Here is a 21,146-nt window from a genome sequence, read left to right on the forward strand (position 1 = left end):
ATCTTCTCAATGAGTCCATTTTTCTTCCAAGGTATTTCAGAGCGTAGAGATGATTTGAAATGCAAGCTGAACAATCAACTGCAGGAAAAGCAGCAACCAGCTCAACCATTGGAGCTGTCTAGCCTGTAATAGTACAGAATGCGAAGGATGCTGATCACGGAAGACCTCACCCAGTCCACAGAGATTGTCGGCACTCAGTTGCTTCCCTTCAGCAGGGGGTGACAGGAGGTGCTACTGCACTTGACAGCTTAATACATCCATGCAGCATTCTGCAGGGGAACGAGCTGCCTGATTAGCTAATGGCTGTGGGCTATGACTGTTACTAAATCTCTCGAAACTTTGATCACAAATTCTTAGCAGGCTGTTCAAAGAAACATTACCGGCATCTCACTGCATGCATCCACATGAGGCAGGTCACCAATGCAAGTGGTTAGTGGAATCTGCCACTTCATCAGACATTGCTGCATCTCAAAGCCAGGCCTACTGTGTCTCATGCAATTGTTTGAGTGAATCTAACGAGTTCTCTCCCATTGCAGGGGTCCCAAGGCCCTTGATGCGGATTTTCTTCTTAGTTACTTTGGCATTTCCAACACAAACTTACTGAAAGCTAGCAAATCCAGGCCAGAAGACCTATTTCCTGTGCACATCAGCATTTGGTCTTTCTACAGAAACATTGAGCTGTCGACTGGTCCTGCCACAAAATGACTTGTACTTCAGGTTAAATTACTCATCGTACAAAGCTCCCTTGAATTGCACTCATATGCAACACTTAAAGGAGGTTCTTCATTTTAAAATCATTGTCACCATGCTTTGAAAGCTTTAAAATATTATATTTTTAACCCTCCTTCAGTAACTGACTGCTGTACAATCATGAAACTAGCTAATAGACAATAGACAATAGACAATAGGTGCAGGAGGAGGCCATTCGACCCTTCGAGCCAGCACCACCATTCAATGTGATCATGGCTGATCATTCTCAATCAGTACCCCATTCCTGCCTTCTCCCCATACCCCCTGACTCCGCTATCCTTAAGAGCTCTATCTAGTTCTCTCTTGAATGCATTCAGAGAATTGGCCCCCACTGCCTTCTGAGGCAGAGAATTCCACAGATTCACAACTCTCTGACTGAAAAAGTTTTTTGTCATCTCCGTTCTAAATGGCCTACCCCTTATTCTTAAACTGTGGCCTCTTGTTCTGGACTCCCCCAACATTGGGAACATGTTTCCTGCCTCTAACGTGTCCAACCCCTTAATAATCTTATACGTTTCGATAAGATCCCCTCTCATCCTTCTAAATTCCAGTGTATACAAGCCTAGTCGCTCCAGTCTTTCAACATATGACAGTCCCGCCATTCCGGGAATTAACCTAGTAAACCTACGCTGCACGCCCTCAATAGCAAGAATATCCTTCCTCAAATTTGGAGACCAAAACTGCACACAGTACTCCAAGTGCTGTGTGCTAATGGTTCTGCATTAAATCACCTAATGGTTCTGCATGAAATTTTAAAGTTATTTTCAATTATTTAAAATCGAGCTACCCTCATAGAATATACCAGATATCATACTGTAAAGATCTTACTTATTGTGAAAAAAAAAACATTTGACTGTAATTTAAAAAATAACTTACATTACTTATCTTAATACTATCAAGGATCTGAAGGTCGAGTCGCAGGTAGATAAGGTGGTCAAAAAGGCTTCTGGCACTTTGTCCTTCATCAGTCAGAGTATTGAGTATAGAAGTTGGGAGGTCATGTTGCAGTTGTATAAGACGTTGGTGAGACCGCATTTAGAATATCGTGTTTAGTTCTGGGCACCATGTTATAGGAAAGATATTGTCAAGCTTGAATGAGTTCAGAAAAGATTTACGAGGATGTTGCCAAGACTAGTGGGTGTGAACTACAGGGGGAGATTGAGTAGGCTGGGTCTCTATTCCATGGAGCGCAGGAGGATGAGGGGAGATCTTGTAGAGGTATATAAAATCAAGAGAGGAATAGATCGGGTAGATGCACAGTTTTTTACCCAGAGTAGGGGAATTGAGGACCAGAGGACATGGATTCAAGGTGAAGAGGAAAAGATTTAATAGGAATCCAGGGGGTAACATTGAGTAGAACTATCACTTGTGGAAAAAAAGCTGTTTTTATGTCTGGCTGTGGCTGCTTTGACAGTCCGGAGTCGCCTTCCAGAGGGAAGTGCTTCAAAGATTTTGTGGCCAGGGTGAGAGGGGTCAGAGGTGATCTTGCCCGCTCGCTTCCTGGCCCTTGCAGTGTACAGTTGGTGAATGGGGGGAAGGTTGCAGCCGACAACCTTCTCAGCTGTGCGAACGATCCGTTGCAGCCTCCGGATGTCGTGCTTGGTGGCTGAGCCAAACCAGACCATGATGGAGAAGGTGAGGACGGACTCAATGATAGCAGCGATACACACCTCAATGATACACACCTCCATTAAACCTGATGCAGCATGCTTGGTAAATCTGCCATTTATCTATTCCTTTTAAAAGGATACCAGCAATTCAGTCTGAAGAAGGGTCTCGACCCAAAACGTCACCCATTCCTTCTCCCCAGAGATGCTGCCTGACCCGCTGAGTTACTCCAGCATTTGTGTCAACCAGCAATTCAGAACATGTGTTAAAATGACTGATGAATCTAGTTGTAGCAAACCTATGAATTTTTCTAGAATGCCATTTGTTTGAAACAAATTTTCTTGGAAGTCATACTATTTGATTCAATAGACCCCCGTCTGAGCTGAGAGAAGTCAAATGAAGAGTCACGAGTGTTTAATTGGCTTGTGTACCGGCATTCTGTTAAAGTAGGAGTGAAACTCAGACCTCTAATGAAAGGTTGAAGATGTCCACAGAAACAGGTCCATGTTGATCCACGTATGTTGGTCCATGTACGTTTTTAAGAATACCATCAGGTACACCGTTGGGGAAGGATGCTTTCCAAGAGTTCACCACCCTAAAGGATCTTCTGATTTTGAACAGGGTAACTGAGATGGCAGTCCCACCGGGAGCTTTGGGTGTCCGAGAATGTATTTTCAAATCCTGCCTTTGAAGTGAGCAGAGAAAGCACTGAGCATATTGGGGAATGATGCCCGGCTGCCACTTGACCCACTACTTGGTATGCCTTCTTGCAGCGCGCAAGTCCTGCCACACTGAATGGCCACATCATCCTCCCGTTTAGACCAAAAGTGTCTCTTCACTTTTCTGATGGTTTTATCCAGGTTTTACCTGGACTTCCCAAATATCAAGATCAAGGTTCAAGATCAATTTATTGTCACATGTACCAGTTAAGGTTCAGTGAAATTTGAGTTACCATACAGCCATACTAAGTAAAAAGCAACAAGACACACAGCCACATAAAGTAAAATTTAACATAGACGTCCACCACACTGGATTCCACATTCCTCACTGTGATGGAAGATAATAAAGTTCAATCATCTTCCGCTTCATTCACCCCGGATCAGGGCTGTTGAAACATAGAAACATAGAAAATAGGTGCAGGAGTAGGCCATTCGGCCCTTCGAGCCTGCACCGCCATTCAATATGATCATGGCTGATCATCCAACTCAGTATCCTGTATCTGCCTTCTCTCCATACCCCCTGATCCCTTTAGCCACAAGGGCCACATCTAACTCCCTCTTAAATATAGCCACTGAACTGGCCTCAACTACCTTCTGTGGCAGAGAATTCCACAGATTCACCACTCTCTGTGTGGAAAAAAACTTTCTCATCTCGGTCCTAAAAGTCTTCCCCTTATCCTTAAACTGTGACCCCTTGTTCTGGACTTCCCCAACATCGGGAACAATCTTCCTGCATCTAGCCTGTCCAACCCCTTAAGAAGTTTGTAAGTTTCTATAAGATCCTTACTCGACCAGAATCAAATGCCTGGTTACGGACCTCCTAATTCATATAATGGTTCTAGATACTCGGATGGCCTCGGTGGGAAGACACTCCTCCCCATATTACCTTTTGAAGTCGCCAATGACCATGGCATATACATTTAGCTCATTGACAAGTCCTTGAACATCACCCAGTCTATCAACAGCAAACAGTCACAGAGTCATTCCCCTGGCTCCCCAGCCCATCTCAGTGCAATCCTTCCCATTCAAGCAACGGTCATGTCATAAGTGATAGGAGCAGAATTAGGCCCATCATGACTGCTCCACCATTCAATCATGGCTGATCTGTCTCTCCCTCCTAACCCCGTTCTCCTGCCTTCTTCTCATAACCCCTGACACCCGTTCTAGTCAAGAATCTATCTATCTCTGCTTAATAAATATCCATTGACTTGGCCTCCACAGCTGTCTGTGGCAAAGAATTCCACAGATTCACCACCCTCTGACTAATGAAATTCCTTCTCATCTCGTTCCTAAAGCAATGTTCTTTAATTCTGAGGCTATGACCTCTAGTCCTAGACTCCCCCACTAGTGGAAGTATCCACTCTATCCAAACCTTTCATTATTCTGTATGTTTCAATGAGGTCCCCCCTCATTCTTCTAAACACCAGCAAGTACAGGCCCAGTGCTGTCAAACGCTCATCATATGTTAACCCACCCATTCTTGGGATCATTCTTGTAAACCTCCTCTGGACCCTCTCCAGAGCCAGCACATCCTTCCTCAGATATGGGGCCCAAAATTGCCCACAATGCCCTGCAGTCGCTGTCTATACACAGGAAGAAAGTGCGCAGGCAAGTGGTCTGCTTTTCCTAGCGAGGGTGAGGAAGGGAGTAGGAAAAAAACTGCAGATGCTGGTTTAAATCGAAGGCAGACACAAAATGCTGGAGTAACTCAGCGGGTCAGGCAGCATCTCGAGAGACAAGGAATGGGTGACGTTTCGGGTCGAGACCCTTCTTCAGACTGATGTCAGGGGAGGGGGCGGGACAAAGATAGGATGTAGTAGGAGACAGGAAGACTAGTGGGAGAACTGGGAAGGGGGAGGGGAAAGAGAGGGACAGAGGAACTCTCTGAAGTTAGAGAAGTCAATGTTCATACCGCTGGGGTGTAAACTACCCTAGCGAAATATGAGATGCTGTTCCTCCAATTTGCGCTGGGCCTCACTCTGACAATGGAGGAGGCCCAGGACAGATAGGTCAGATTGGGAATGGGAGGGGGCGTTGAAGTGCTGAGCCACCGGGAGATCAGGCTGGTTAAGGCGGACTGAGCGAAGGTGTCTGAGCGAAACGATCGCCGAGCCTGCGCTTGGTCTCGCCGATGTAGAGACGTTGACATCTGGAACAGCAGGTACAATAGATGAGGTTGGAAGAGGTGCAGGTGAACCTCTGATTGTGAATCACCAATGGTCAGGAACACTCGATGCTCTGGTGCTGCTGGGAATGTGTTGGTAGCAGTGAGGAAGTGATTTATTCAAACTAGCCTTGGTGCAGAACTCGACTATGCTGGAGAAGGCGGTGGGGACTTCAGACAGTGGAAGGAAATTGCTTTACTAATCCCAATCTATGATATAACTTACCATTATATTCCATTTTTGGCGTTAAAGTGCCCTGAGATGTAAAATTGAGTCCGATTCCCCAACTATGTAGAAAATAGGAAAAATGAGGACCAATGTATTGTGACCCAGTACAGTAAGAAACAAATATGTTTGATACTGTGATTTATGTGCTGCCCAGATAACATGGGCTGCACAGTCCTTCAGGTAGGACTTAAAGCCTGGGTGGGTAACATGTAAGAACCTGGTCTGCTTTCAGCAGTCACAGCTGTAGTCAGGCCAATTGGCAGAGTAATAGAATGGATGGGGTAAACTAATATCATCTCTATAGACGTGAGGGAGAACAATTCATTTGTTAACTAAAAGGCAGTGCCTGGAAATAAATAAGTCCGGAAAGAATAGGGGGAATGGACGTCTGTGCTGTTGTGTCATGCTGACAATGAAAGTGAATCAATCAGTGCCTTTGTTACAAAGATTGCACAGAGGAATTCAATGAGGCCATTAAGAGCTTGAATGAGAAAAGTGTTTGGTGATTTACATTCCCTGTGTAACTAAATCGCACAGCATGAAGTTTGTGGCTGGAATAAGACCAAGTGTATTCTACACCTGCAGATAAGAGAATGGCTCATCCGCTCCCGAAACTGGGACCTGGATTTGAAAAGCAGCAGGCTAATTAGCAGAAATGGAGGGACAGAAGTTTGTTTTGGATTTCGGCATGATTGCCAAGAAGCACTTGGGTGGAACTTTCTCTTAAGAAACCAACCTGAAAAGATTTTCCATCTAAAATAGTGTGGTACTGATCTGGAACTTGCCTCCTGGTAACGAGCTGCCAACACAATCTCTCAGGGCTTTCAAAATAGATTTGGGGGAAAAAATCCTGAGGGAAAATTAGTTGTGGCAGTACTGAGGGAGAGCTAGACAAAGGGCTGAATTAATCACTGTACAAAATCATCAGAGGAATAGATCAGATAGATGCACAGAATCTCCATCCCAGAGTAGGGGAATCGAGGTGACGGGGAAATGATTTAATAGGAATCTGAGGGGTAACTTTTTCACACAAAGGGTGGTGGGTGTATGGAACAAGCTGCCAAAGGAGGCTGTTCAGGCAGGGACTATCCCAATGTTTAAGAAACAGTTGGACAGGTACATGAATAGGACAGGATTGGAGGGATATGGACCAAGCGCAGGCAGGTGGGACTAGTGTAGCTGGGACAAGTTGGCAGGTGTGGGCAAGTTGGGCAGATGGGCATGTTTCCACACTGTATCACTCTATGACTCTAATTCCATTACACAGAACTAATGGGCTGATTTATGGTTTTGATTAGCTTCCTGTGCCTTTATGCTTCTCTGAATCTATGATGCGGCAAAAACCACAAAGAAGCAGAATGCAGTACAAGGAGTTTACACTTTGGAACAAGTGTATTTTCATCATCGTCAGTTCCCAGGTACATAAGGTATTATTTTAAATTTGCTTGCCAACGATCATTGGAGATTAAAATATTAATGAATTACTTGCTGTTTTATTCCAAATGAGTGTTTATACTGAGCCAACCGCCATTTTAAACACACACCTTTAAGCAAAGACAGGTATGGATAGCCAGAGGTCTGTGTGGTGGAATCAGGAGCCCGCGTCTGAAATATGAAGGTATATCAAAGAATGCTATTATAAACAGTCTTGGATGAGAATGAAGATAGACACAAAATGCTGGAGTAACTCAGCGGGTCAGGCAGCATCTCTGGAGAGAAGGAATGGGTGACGTTTCGGGTCGAGACCCTTCTTCAGACTAGAGGGAGGCAGTGAGAGTTGGCAGCAGCAGTGGTGGCCCCAGGAAGGCGCTAAGGGCTCAGTAGTGGCCCCGGGGAGGCGGTGAGTCGGTGGTGGCTACAGGAGGGCAGTGAGAGTCGGTAGTGGTCCCGGAAAGGCGGTGAGAGCCAGTGGTGGCCCGCGGAGGCAGTGAGAGTCGGCAGCAGCAATGGTGGCCCCGGGAAGGCGCTGAGGGCTCAGTAGTGGCCCCGGGGAAGCGGTGAGTGTCAGTGGTGGCTCCAGGAGGGCAGTGAGAGTCGGTAGTGGTCCCGGGGAGGTGGTGAGAGCCAGTGGTGGCCCGCGGAGGCGGTGAGAGTCGGGAGGCGGTGAGAGTCGGTGGCAGCAGCGGTTTCAGTGGTCCGGGCCTGGGATCGACCGGGAAGGCGGTGAGGGTGGGAGAGGGGGTGGATAGTGGCGCTGAGCCTCATGGCAGCGATGGAGTCCCGGGTCTCGGCCCCATGGTGATCGGGCAGGCGGTGGGCACAAGGTTAGTAAATTTGCAGATGACACTAGAGATTGCAAAGATGGGATTCAAAAATTATAGCAGGATCTTGATCAGCTGAGAAATAGTTAATATTTCAAGATTCAAGATTCAAGATCAATTTATTGTCACGTGTCCCAATTAAGGTACAGTGAAATGTGAGTTACCATACGGCCATACTAAGTAAAAAGCAACAAGACACACAGCCACATAAAGTAAAATTTAACATAAACATCCACCACAGCGGATTCCACATTCCTCACTGTGATGGAAGGTAATAAAGTTCAATCAACTTCATCTTTGTTCACCCGCGGTCGGGGCTGTTGAACCATCTGCAGTCGCCGCTGCCGACTGTCCGAGGCCCTCGCGTCGGGATGATCTAAACTCCCCGCGTCGGGACGGTTGGAGCTCCCGAGTCGGCCTCTTCTGACCAGAGACCGCGGGCTTCACGATGTTAAAGTCCACAGGCCCCGCGGTTGGAGCTCTCCACAGTCGATCCTTGGCAAAGGATCGCAAGCTCCACGATGTTAAAGTCCGCGCCACGCCCGCGGCATGAAGCGCTGGGCAGGTCTCCAGGAAAGGCCACCAACTCCTCGATGTTAGGCCGCAGTGGGGACAGAGATACGACACAGAGAAATATCACATCTCCATCGAGGTAAGAGATTGAAAAAAAGTTTCCCCCAAATCTCCCCCTCCCCCCCACCCCACATAAAATAAACCAAGAAACACTAAAACATACTTTAACAAATACTTAAAATAATAAAAACAGTAGAGAGGACAGACAGACTGTTGGCGAGGCAGCCAGGGTTGCTTTAAGTGAAGTCAAACCAAGGCAGTACAGAGAATGGTAGGGCCCTGGGTAGTGTTGCACAGTAGAGGGATCCAGGAATACAGGTGCACAGCTCCCCGAAGAGTGGTGTTACAGGTGGATAGGGTGGCAAAGAAGGCTCTTGGCTAATTGGCCTTCATCAATTAGGGTATTGAGTGTAGAGGCTGGGATATTATGTTACAGTTGTACAAGGCATTGGTGAACCACACTTGGAATCCAATTTCTCGGCAAAGGGATAACGACAGCCAAGTATGTGACAAATATCATGACAGATGGAGTATCCGATATGAAAATATAAAGTCACGCCTTTCGGTTGAAACACTGAAATGCAGAATATTCTTGATGTGATGCAAAACTCTCCAATATCGAGAATGTATCAAGGTGCCTTGATGTGGTGGAATAAGAAATGCAGAAAACTAATGTACAGGCACAGCACAGAACACTAATGTACAGGCACAGCACAGAAAATTTAATGTACAGGCACAGCACAGAACACTAATGTACAGGCACAGCACAGAACACTAATGTACAGGCACAGCACAGAACACTAATGTACAGGCACAGCACAGAACACTAATGTACAGGCACAGCACAGAACACTAATGTACAGGCACAGCACGGAACAAGAGGCCTTCATAACAAGAGGAGTTGAGTATAGGAGCAAAGAGGTCCTTCTGCAGTTGTACAGGGCCCTAGTCAGACGGCACCTGGAGTACTGTGTGCAGTTTTGGTCTCCAAATTTGAGGAAGGATATTCTTGCTATTGAGGGCGTGCAGCGTAGGTTTACTAGGTTAATTCCCGAAATGACGGGACTGTCATATGTTGAAAGACTGGAGCGACTAGGCTTGTATACACTGGAATTTAGAAGGATGAGAGGAGATCTTATCGAAACGTATAAGATTATTAAGGGGTTGGACACGTTAGAGGCAGGAAACATGTTCCCAATGTTGGGGGAGTCCAGAACCAGGGGCCACAGTTTAAGAATAAGGGGTGGGCCATTTAGAACGGAGATGAGGAAAAACTTTTTTAGTCAGAGAGTTGTGAATCTGTGGAATTCTCTGTCTCAGAGGGCAGTGGAGGCCAGTTCTCTGAATACATTCAAGAGAGAGCTAGATAGAGCTCTTAAGGATAGCGGAGTCAGGGGGTATGGGGAGAAGGCAGGAACGGGGTACTGATTGAGAATGATCAGCCATGATCACATTGAATGGCGGTGCTGGCTCGAGGGGCCGAATGGCCTACTCCTGCACATATTGTCTATTGTCTATTGTCTATTAGAACACTAATGTACAGGCACAGCACAGACAACTAATGTACAGGCACAGCAAACAATCTGGAAGGTATGTGGTTTATTGACTTTAATTTGGGATTAGTGTAGCTGGGACATTGTTGGCCGGTGTGGGCAAGTTGGGCCAAAGGGCCTGTTTCCTCACTGTATCGCTCTATCACTATGTCTAAACGATTTCTTGGTAGTGTAAGAGGGGATTTGTAGTGTTTCTTGGCTGAGGGGATTAGGGTTGTGTATGTCGGCTCAAGAATCTGATGGTTGTAGGACAGTAGCTGTGTGGGACGATGAGGAGAGGGCATGGCCGAGATAGTGGGAATTTTAATAATACACCGATCAGCCAAAACATTATGACCTGATGAGCCAAAACATTATGACCACCTGCCCAATATGCTGTTGGTCCTCCGTGTGCAGCCCCATACGCAGCAGGGTGCGATGCACTGTGTAATGTGACACATTCCTCCCTTGACCACCATTACAATTTTCTGCGACTTGTGCCACAGTCGACCTTCTGTCGGTTCGGACCAGACGGGATAGCCTTCGTTGCCCTCGCGCATCGATGAGCCTTGGGCGCCCAACACCCTGTCGCCGGTTTGTGGTTTGTCCCTCCTCAGACCACTGTTGGTAGGTACTCACCACTGCTGACCGGGAGCACCCCACAAGCCTTGCCGTTTCAGAGACGCTCTGACCCAGTCGTCTGGCCATGACAAATCGGCCCTTGTCGAAGTCGCTCAGGTCTTTACTCCTGCCCGTTTCTCCAGCATCCAACACGTCAACTTCAAGAACTGACTGTTCACTTGCTGCCTAATATATCCCACCCCTTGACAGGTGCCATTGTAACAAGATAATCAAATGTTCTTCACTTCACCTGTCAGTGGTCATAATGTTTTGGCTGATCGGTGTAGATGCCACTATTTGGAAGCAGCACCAGACGTAGTTGCTTTTGATGGTGGGGGGTGTGTGCTCTTCCACTGATAGACCAAGCTACGTCCACCACCCTTGCAGCATTTTTTTAATTTCATACTGATAAAATGTCCTTCAGGAATCAACATCTCATGTATTCACTGTAACCCACTTGCTGGTTTCAACCTCAAAAAGCTCTTTTCCTTTTGTCAAAAATAATTACCCTTCTGTAAATTCATGTTGACCTTTTCTAATCATGTTATGATTTTCTAAGTGCCCTCTTAGCATATCTCAGTAATGAAAGCCATCAATTATTTATCTTTTCTTTTTAATGAGTGCTTTTATTGCTGCTTATCAATGGACGGCATATCTCAAGGAAGGCATGCACTGGGCTCGGATAATCAGCTTGAACTGAAGCTGGGTCCACTGGGGAATGGTGGTGGAGAGGCATGCTGCCGGGGAAACGTACCAAGTACACAAGCTAAGAATAGATTTCCTGACCCTGATCTACGGAACAGTGCATCAGATACTTACCGTATTAGAAAATAACTGCAGATGCTGGTACAAATCGAAGGTATTTATTCACAAAATGCTGGAGTAACTCAGCAGGTCGGGCAGCATCTCGGGAGAGAAGGAATGGGTGACGTTTCGGGTCGAGACCCTTCTTCAGACTGATGTCAGGGCGGGCGGGCCAAAGGAAGGATATAGGTGGAGACAGGAAGATAGAGGGAGATCTGGGAAGGAGGAGGGGAAGAGAGGGACAGAGGAACTATCTAAAGTTGGAGAAGTCGATGTTCATACCACTGGGCTGCAAGCTGCCCAGGCGAAATATGAGGTGCTGTTCCTCCAATTTCCGGTGGGCCTCACTATGGCACTGGAGGAGGCCCATGACAGAAAGGTCAGACCGGGAATGGGAGGGGGAGTTGAAGTGCTCGGCCACCGGGAGATCAGTTTGGTTAATGCGGACCGAGCGCAGGTGTTGAGCGAAGCGATCGCCGAGCCTGCGCATGGTTTCGCCGATGTAAATAAGTTGGCATCTAGAGCAGCGGATGCAATAGATGAGGTTGGAGGAGGTGCAGGTGAACCTTTGTCTCACCTCAGATACATGTGCTTGCCTGAGAGACTCCAGGCAGCTGTAGCCCCTTCACTGCTGATTCTCTGCACTTTCTACAAAGCTCACTTGAAAAAAAAATATATATATATATATATTTATTATTTTTTCCGGTCAATACAATACAACAGTTGTGAAAGTTAAATAGTGCCAAAAAACATTGTATCATAAAAATAAAACAATATAATCACACATGATATTTTCTGGCCGAAAAAAATAAAGGTGTTGGCAGAAGCCAAAGTTTATTGTGCCTACCCTTAATACTTAACAAAATATAATTTAAAAAACCCCACAACATCATAGGTCAGAAGCAGATAGACAAAACATAGAAAGAAACACACATACAGTCAAGAACCATCATTTCTGTCATGTCAGTCGTTTCTCAGTGCTGACCACATATTTTGTATCTTTCAAATATAATATTTTTGAACATTTTCTTGAATTTACACATATTGTTACACTCCTTTAATTCGCTGATGTTGGTGCGTTTGTCCTCCCAGTTGATCCTCAGAATCTTTCGTAAGGATCTTTGATGGCGTTGTCCCAGGGCTCTCAGGTGCCTGTTGTAGATGGTCCGTGATTCGGCTCCATGCCACAGGGTGGGGCGGACAATGGCTCTGTAGACCACCAGTTTAGTTTGAGCCTTTAGGTCTCTGTCTTCAAAGACTCTTTTCCTGAGGCTGGCGTAGACTCCACTGGCACAACTCGGGCCGATGGTTGACCTCAGAGTCAACAATATGGCCCAAGGACAAAATCAAAGCCCAAAGTCCCTGACTCAATCAAGGCAGGTCAGGATTTAGTTGGTGTTCGCTCCAATGCTTTCTTACCGATGGCAGGGATGAAATGAGAGCATGACCAGGGTGGTGTGGGTTCATGATGTTGTTGGCTGTCATCTGGTCTTGTAGTTCCCTTCGATGGTGGGGACATCTAAACCTGTAATGTACTGGACAGTGTTCACCACGTTTTATAATCTCCCTCGTTCCTACAATAGTCATTGAGTGAATACGTTCAGCCAGAATTGTTGAATGTATGATATTTACATATTCCTCCTAAGATCCCCAGAATAAGAAAAGTTAGTCCAGGGCCAATTCATTCCATCTCGCATGGAACATAGACATGGAACCGTGCAGCACAGGAATGGGCACTTTGGCCCACAATGTTTGTGCTGAACATGATGCTAAGTTACACTGATCTCATCTGCCTGGACATGATCCATATCCCTCTATTCCCTGCACTTCCATGCGCCGATCTAAAAGCCTCTTAAACTCCACTATCATTTCTGCCTCAACCACCTCCTCTACAATGTGTTCCAGGACCCCACCACCCTGTGTGTAAAAAACAACATGACCCGCACATCTCCATAAAACATCCCCCCTCTCACCTTATAGTTATGCCCTCTGGTATTGGACATTTCCAACCAGGGAAAAAGGTTCTGACTGTCTACCCTATCTATGCCTCTCATCATTTTATATACTTCATATCATATCATATCATATCATATCATATACAGCCGGAAACAGGCCTTTTTCGGCCCTCCAAGTCCGTGCCGCCCAGTGATCCCCGTACATTAACACTTTCCTACACCCACTAGGGACAATTTTTACATTTACCCAGCCAATTAACCTACATACCTGTACGTCTTCTATCAAGTCTCCCCTCAACCTCCGACTTTCCAGAGAAAACAACCCAAGTCCATCCAATCTCCTCTTGTTGCTGAAATCCTCGAATCCGGGCAGCATTCTGGTAAACCTCCTTTGCACCCTTTCCAACACCTCCACATCTTTCCTCTTATCAACTGACCAGAACGGTACACAATACTCCAAATGCAGTTTAAATAAGTCTTTTGAGCTGCATCTTCTTGCGTTTGAGGCAGCAGGAGTTATGTAACACCCTCCAGGCGCTGTAGCCAGTGCAATGTGCTGTTGTCGAGGGCCATGAGGTCTACCCCTCCACCAGGGGGACGGAGGACAGTGCAGTCGACCATGCCGTGCTGCGCTGTTTGCTGGTCTGCTCCACACACGCAGGCTGCTGATGGACGCAACCCCCAACGATGCATGTTCAAGATTCAAGATTCAAGATAGCTTTATTGTCATCCAAATTGGACGAAATTCAGTCACCCACAGTCCAACAACAAAAGCATCAAAATAGGCATTAAAATTACACAACCCCCAAAACACACAAAAGAAACATCCATCAAGAAAACATCCATCACAGTGAGTCTCCTCCAGTCCTCTCCTCACTGTGATGGAAGGCCACAATGTATTTTCCCTTCTCCTGCTGTCCTCTCCCGCAGTCAGGTTGTTGTGATTGGAGGCCGCGCTGGACGGTCCGCAGCGGGCCGGCCTAAGGCGAGTCGCAGCCGCTCCCGCAGCCTCCGAAGACGGCCGGCTCCGCCGATGATAAGTCCGATCCGGGGCGGGCGAACACGCTGCTGCTGCCGCTGTTGCTGCACGTCGGGGCGGTCGTGGCTCCCGACATTGAAGCCCCCGCCCAGCAGAGAAATATCCCGCGACCTATCTTAGGCCGCGCCGGACGGTGAAATGTCCGCGACCCAAGGCCCGCGATCCAGGGCGGGCGAACACGCTGCCGCTGTCGGAGCTCCTGATGTCGGCATCCATGCGGCCCCAGCCTAAGGCGAGTCGCAGCTGCTCCCGCAGCCTCCGAAGACGGCCGGCTCTGCTGATGGTAAGTCCGATCCGCGGGCTCTGCGAACCAGAGCCCTGGAGGCCGCCAGTTCCAGGAGTTGGGCCGATGGTAGGCCGCAGCAGGAACGGAGACAACACCCAGAAAACAAAGGTCGGGTCTCCGTTCGGAAGGGACACCTATTTACAATTTTACAGTTCCCCCCCACATACACACATAGTACACAAACACAAAAACACCACATCACAACTACAATTAAGACAAAAAAAACAACAAAAACACAAAGACAAATGGACCGCAGGTAAGCCGCAGCTGCTATGGCAGCGCCGTCATTTTGGGGTGAACCGGCCGACCCCTGTGCGGAGCCGGTTCAGGGCGACCCACTCTTTGCGGGGCGTGTCCGAGCCGGGTGGGGCTGTGGTGTTCGGTGCGACAGTGAATTGAGGAGGTGGTGATTTCTGTTCCCAGCTGGTTCTCCATGCTCCTAGTATGTTGAAACCGGAGCCACAGAGAGTCGCTGCGTGACGGGAGAAAGGGTGACGAGACGACAGGCGTTGAGGTCCCAGTTGCTGTGAATCCTGGGCGAGGTGGTGCAAAGGATGTTTGGCGTCCGATGGGGCCTTGCACACCAGTGATCATGTGATAGGAAGAAATGGCTTTGGGCGGCACAGTGACTCAGCTGGTAGAGTTGCTGCCTCACAGCACCAGAGAACCAAATTCGAACCTGACCTAAGGTGGATTAGGTGTTTGTGCATTCTCACTGTGACCGCATGTGTTGTCTTTGGATGTTCCAGTTTCCTCCAACATCCCAAAGATGTGAGGGTTTGTAGATGAATTAGCCTCTGTAAATTGTCCCTCAGTGTAAGTAGTGGACGGGAAAGTGGGTTAACATAAAACTTTGTAACAACGTTTAAAAAAAAGACATATAAAAAGACATATAACGACATTTAAAAGACATTTTGACAGGTCATAGAGTCATAGATTGATACAGTGTGGAAACGGACCCTTCGGCTCAACTCGCCCACACCGGCCAACAATGTCCCAGCTACACTAGTCCCACTTGCCTGTGCTTGGTCCATAACCCTCCAAACCTGTCCTATCCATGTACTTGTCCAACTGTTTCTTAAACGATGGGATAGTCCCAGCCTCAACTACCTCCTCTGGCAGCTTGTTCCATACACCCGCCACCCTTTGTGAAAAAGTTACCCCTCGGATTCCTACTAAATCGTTTCCCCTTCACCTTGAACCTATGTCCTCTGTTCCTCGATTCCCCAACTCTGGGTAAATGACTCTGTGCATCTACCCGATCTATTCCTCTCATGATTTTGTGCACCTCTATAAGATCCCCCCTCATCCTCCTGCGCTCCATGGAATAGAGACCCAGCCTACTCAACCTCTCCCTATAGCTCACACCCTCTAGTCCTGGCAGGTCCATGGATCGGAACGGTTTAAAGGGATGTTGCCAAACATGGGCAGATGGGACTAGCATAGATGGGGGATCTTGCTCAGCATGGACAAATTAGGCTGAAGTGGCCGTTTCAGCATTGCATGACAATATCTCTCCAACTGAATGTACACAAATGATAACTGAAGGGGATTATTCAGGAGTTGTAGAATTAGAAAGCACTATTACAAATGACAATTAATCTTCAAAAGACAAAACCTGTTCTAATTGTACACAGTAATCAGTTTGAAATTGATAGACTGCTTTGTGTACAAACGATGCTGTCTGGAGTACTAGCTTCTCGCCCACAGCAGGAGGCTTCTGCTCAAGAGATATGGGTTGTAAACTAACAGGACCGAGAGAGGCTCTTATGGGCAACAGCCAAATGCAAGATAATGAGGCCACGTTAACTGCCCGACATACAATCAGGCATCAGACGGCTTGTTTTTGCATCATTGGGAACAAGATCGAGGAAGCTTCCAGACCATACTTATTTTGTCATTTGTCATGTCAAACGTGGTCACAGCCATTCTTGCTCAATCTATCACCAATTAGGATATCTTCTAGTTGTGACTGCACAGGCTTTTTTTATTTTTACTGCCTTGCTGAATTTTACGCTCGATCCATATATAATTTACATTGCATTCATGTATAACGGCGGTCACGGTGGCACAGCGGTAGAATTGATGCCTTACAGCGAATGCAGCGCCGGAGACCCGGGTTCGATCCCGACCACCGGTGCTGTCTGTGCGGAGTTTGTACGTTCTCCCCGTGACCTGCGTGGGTTTTCTCCGAGATCTTCGGCTTCCTCCCACACTCCAAAGACGTACAGGTTAACGTCGGTTAATTGGCTTGGTAAATGTAAAAATTGTCCCTAGTGGGTGTAGGATAGTGTTAATGTGTGGGGATCGCTGGGCGGCGCAGACCCGATGGGCCAAAGGGCCTGTTTCCCTGCTGTATCTCTAAATTAACACTAATTTCAGATTTTGAGTGTCTGTCTGCCTTTGATCCTGTGATGCTGCTGTAAGCAAGATTATCATCGTACCTATACCTCAGACAACTGTATCAACGTTGACCTCCAATTTTAATTAACCTCCTTTCTCCCCCAACCCCCCCATCTCCCCTCCTCCCCTTCCTGCGATCCACCAAGACTCCCACTTGTTCACCTATTTCTCCCCTCCAACGGGTAAAATAAAATTTTGGCGATCTGCTACAACTTTGACAGTCGCTGGCAGTCACCAAAAAAATAGCCCAAGTGGCACAGCCCCTTTAGTTCATCAGTCACTGAAAATAAGCCTGCAGGTACAGCAGGCAGTGAAGAAAGCTAATGGAATGTTGGCCTTCATAACAAGAGGAGTTGATTATAGGAGCAAAGAGGCCCTTCTGCAGTTGTACAGGGCCCTAGTGAGACCACACCTGGAGTATTGTGTGCAGTTTTGATCTCCAGATTTGAGGAAGGACATTCTTACTATTGAGGGAGTGCAGCGTTGGTTCATGAGGTTAATTCCCAGAATGGCGGGACCGTCGTATATGTTGAAAGACTGGAGCGACTGGGCTTGTATACACGGGAATTTAGGATGAGAGGGGAACCTATTGAAAGATATAAGATTATTAAGGGATTGGACATGCTAGAGGCAGGAAACATGTTCCCGATGTTGGGGGAGTCCCAAACCAGCGGCCACAGTTTAAGAATAAGAGGTAGGCCATTTAGAACGGAGATGAGGAAAACCTTTTTCACTCAGAGTGTTGTGAATCTGTGGAATTCTCTGCCTCAGAAGGCAGTGGAGGTCAATTCACTGAATGCATTCAAGAGAGAGCTAGATAGAGCTCTTAAGGATAGCGGAGTCAGGGGGTATGGGGAGAAGGCAGGAACAGGGTACTGATTGTGGATGATCAGCCACGATCACGGTGAATGTCGGTGCTGGCTCGAAGGGCTGAATGGCCTCCTCCTGCACCTATTGCCTATTGTCTATTATCTGTTGTCTATGGAATTGTTGACCTTCAACTTCTTGATAATACATGAATAAAGACCTCAATATCCATTAGATTCACTCTCTGAGACTGAAGCTAATGGATATTAATATCTTTAATAATACATGAAGTGAAATGAATCGGCTGCAGATTGACTTCTCTGATTGCTGGCAACTCAGAAGGAAGATGAGATAACTCATCCCTTCAGTCTCACATGCTGAACATCGTCACTCAATAAAGTCCTTGGGTATGACCATACCTATAATATGTCACTGAATGATGTTGTGAGCTTTATCTGCAATAGGTGTAGCTCCATCATTTCACTCATCAGGGCGGCAGTAGTGTTGCTGCCTTACAATGCTTGCAGCACTGAAGACTCAGGTTCGATCCCAACTACGGGTGCTGTCTGTACGGAGTTTGTACGTTCTCCCCGTGACCTGCGTGGGTTTTCTCCGAGATCTTCGGTTTCCTCCCACACTCCAAAGACGTACAGGTATGTAGGTAAATTGGCTTAGTGTATGTGTAAATTGTCCCCTGTGTGTAGGATAGGATAGTGGACAGGATAGTGTATCCTACATCCCCTGTGTGTAGGATGGTGTTATTGTGTGGGGATTGCTGGACTCAGTGGGCCGAAGGACCTGTTTCTGCGCTGAATCTCTAAAACTAAAAACTAAAAACTTAAGGGCCTGTCCCACTTTAGGTGATTTTAAGGCGACTGCCGGTGACTAGGCTGTTGCCGACAGTTCGCCGGGTGTCGCGGGCATGATCATGAGGAGTCTTCCAAGAATCGTAGTGGATCTCGGCGCGTCGCTGAGAAATCAACCTGATCGAAATTTCTCGGCGACAGCTGGCTTGTCGCCAGGTATCGTTGCTTATTGCGGGCGCTGTCACATGCTGTCCCCAGGTTTGCTAGGTTGTCACAGATGCATTTAGAAGCACATAATATTAAATTAAATAAAGTCATTTGAAGATACCATAAAATACTTGTGTTTAACCAATTTATTTACCGTCAGGACATTTGACAGGTAGATTGGAGGCGACAGTTTGACGGTCAGGTAAATGTGGGAATTTTCGCAATGTTTATGGCCATCAGCGATTACATTTAAAGTGGGCTCCCAACCCAGATATGCAACCCAGAAACCAGATATGCATCTCCCGTACATTTTCAAAGAATGCTCACACTCTGCACAAAAATCCATTGAACCACGTTTAATATTAAATTTCTTAATACTGCTATAGGTGGTGATCGACTTCAGGAAGTGAAGTGTTACACACACCCCAGCTTGTATTGACCGCGCTGAAGTAGAGATGGTGGAAAACTTCAAATTCCTCAGAGTCAATATCACCAACAACTTCTCCTGGACCACCAATAGTGAAGCAACAACCAAGAGAGCACACCAACGCCTCTACTTCATCAGAAAGCTTAGGAAGTTCGACATGTCCCCCAACTTCTCACCAACTTCTACAGATGCACCACAGAAAACATTTTATCGGGATGCATCACAGCTTGGTTTCGGAACAGCTCCATCCAAGACCGCAAGAAATTGCAGCCAATTGTGGACACAGCCCAGACCATCGCACAAACCAACCTCCCTTCCATTGACTCCATTTACACCTCATGCTGCCTCGATAAGGACAGCAGCATAATCAAGGACCAGTCTCACCCTGGCCATTCCCTCTTCTCCCCTCTCCCATCGGGCAAAAGGTACAGAAGTGTGAAAAAGCACACCTCAGGAATTTGGGATAATTCCTTCCCAGCTGTTATCAGGCAACTGAACCATCCTACCACAACTAAAGAGCAGTTCTGAACAAATATCTACCTCATTAGAGACCATCGGACTATCTTTGATCGGACTTTATTGGCTTTACCTTGCATTAAACATTTTTCGTATTATTCCCTTTATCGTGCATCTGTACACTGTGGATAGGCAGATTGTAATTATGTATTGTCTTTCCGCTGACTGGTTAGCACGCAACAAATGCTTCTTACTGTACCTCAGTGCACGTGACAATAAACTAAACTCAGATTCAAACTCAAACTCCTCTGCAACATTTGCTTTCCACAACACAATGTTCCATAACTTGCGAGACAAGCCATGTACATTCTCATCCAAATTGTTGATATAAACCACACACAGCAAAGAGCCCAACACTGATCCCTGAGGCACATCACTAGTCCCAGGCATCCTGTTCAAAAACAACCTTCGATCATCACCCTCTGTTTCTTTCCGCGTAGCCATTTCTCAATCCAGTCAGCTATCTCTCCTTGGATCCCATGTGATCTAACCTTCCAGAACAGCCTACCATGTGGAACCTTGTCAAATGCCTTTCCAAAGTCCATACTGATACCATCTATGGCTTTGCCCTCATCAACCTTTTTAGTTCCTTCCTCAAAAGAATGGAAGAAGGGTCTCAACCCACAATGTCACCCATTCCTTCTCTCCAGAGATGTTGCGTTACTCCAGCTTTTTGTGTCTACCTTCGATTTAAACCGGCATCTGCAGTTTTTTTCCTACACTAGGTGTCTTTTTTAGATTTTAGATTTAGATTTAGAGATACAGCTCGGAAACAGGCCCTTCGGCCCACCGAGTCCGCGCAGCCCAGCGATCCCCGCACATTAACAGTATCCTACACACACAAGGGACAATTTTTTTTACATTTACCCAGTCAATTAACCTACGTACCTGTACGTCTTTGGAGTGTGGGAGGAAACCGAAGATCTTGGAGAAAACCCACGCAGGTCACGGGGAGAACGTACAAACTCCGTACAGACGGCGCCCGTAGTCGGGATAGAACCTGAGTCTCCGGCGCTGCATTCGCTGTAAGGCAGCAACTCTACCGCCTTTTATTATATTGGTGTTCTAAAATCTGTTGGAAGCTGCATTTAATTTAGCCTGGTCCTGTCAGTAACTCCTAGGAGAGAGTTCTGAAGTTGCTGAGAGTCTAAAGAAGAGTCTCGACCCAAAACGTCACCCATTCCTACTCTCCAGAGATTCTGCCTGACCCGCAGAGTTACTCCACCATTTTGTGTCTACCTCCTGTCAGTGCCTCCATTTTGATTTGTGCTATTAACCACCCTAATATGATTTCACTCTACATTTTTGGTAAATTTCACCTTTTCTGTGTGGTACCTGATTGGATGTGAGTGTGAAACATTATGGTTCAGTGCACCGAAAATAGAGTGAAATCGAATTGCTGGAGAAAATATTTCTATCGCCACAGGGCATATTCAATT

The sequence above is a fragment of the Rhinoraja longicauda genome, chromosome 4 (genome assembly GCF_053455715.1).
Source record: "Rhinoraja longicauda isolate Sanriku21f chromosome 4, sRhiLon1.1, whole genome shotgun sequence".
Taxonomy (NCBI): domain Eukaryota; kingdom Metazoa; phylum Chordata; class Chondrichthyes; order Rajiformes; family Arhynchobatidae; genus Rhinoraja; species Rhinoraja longicauda.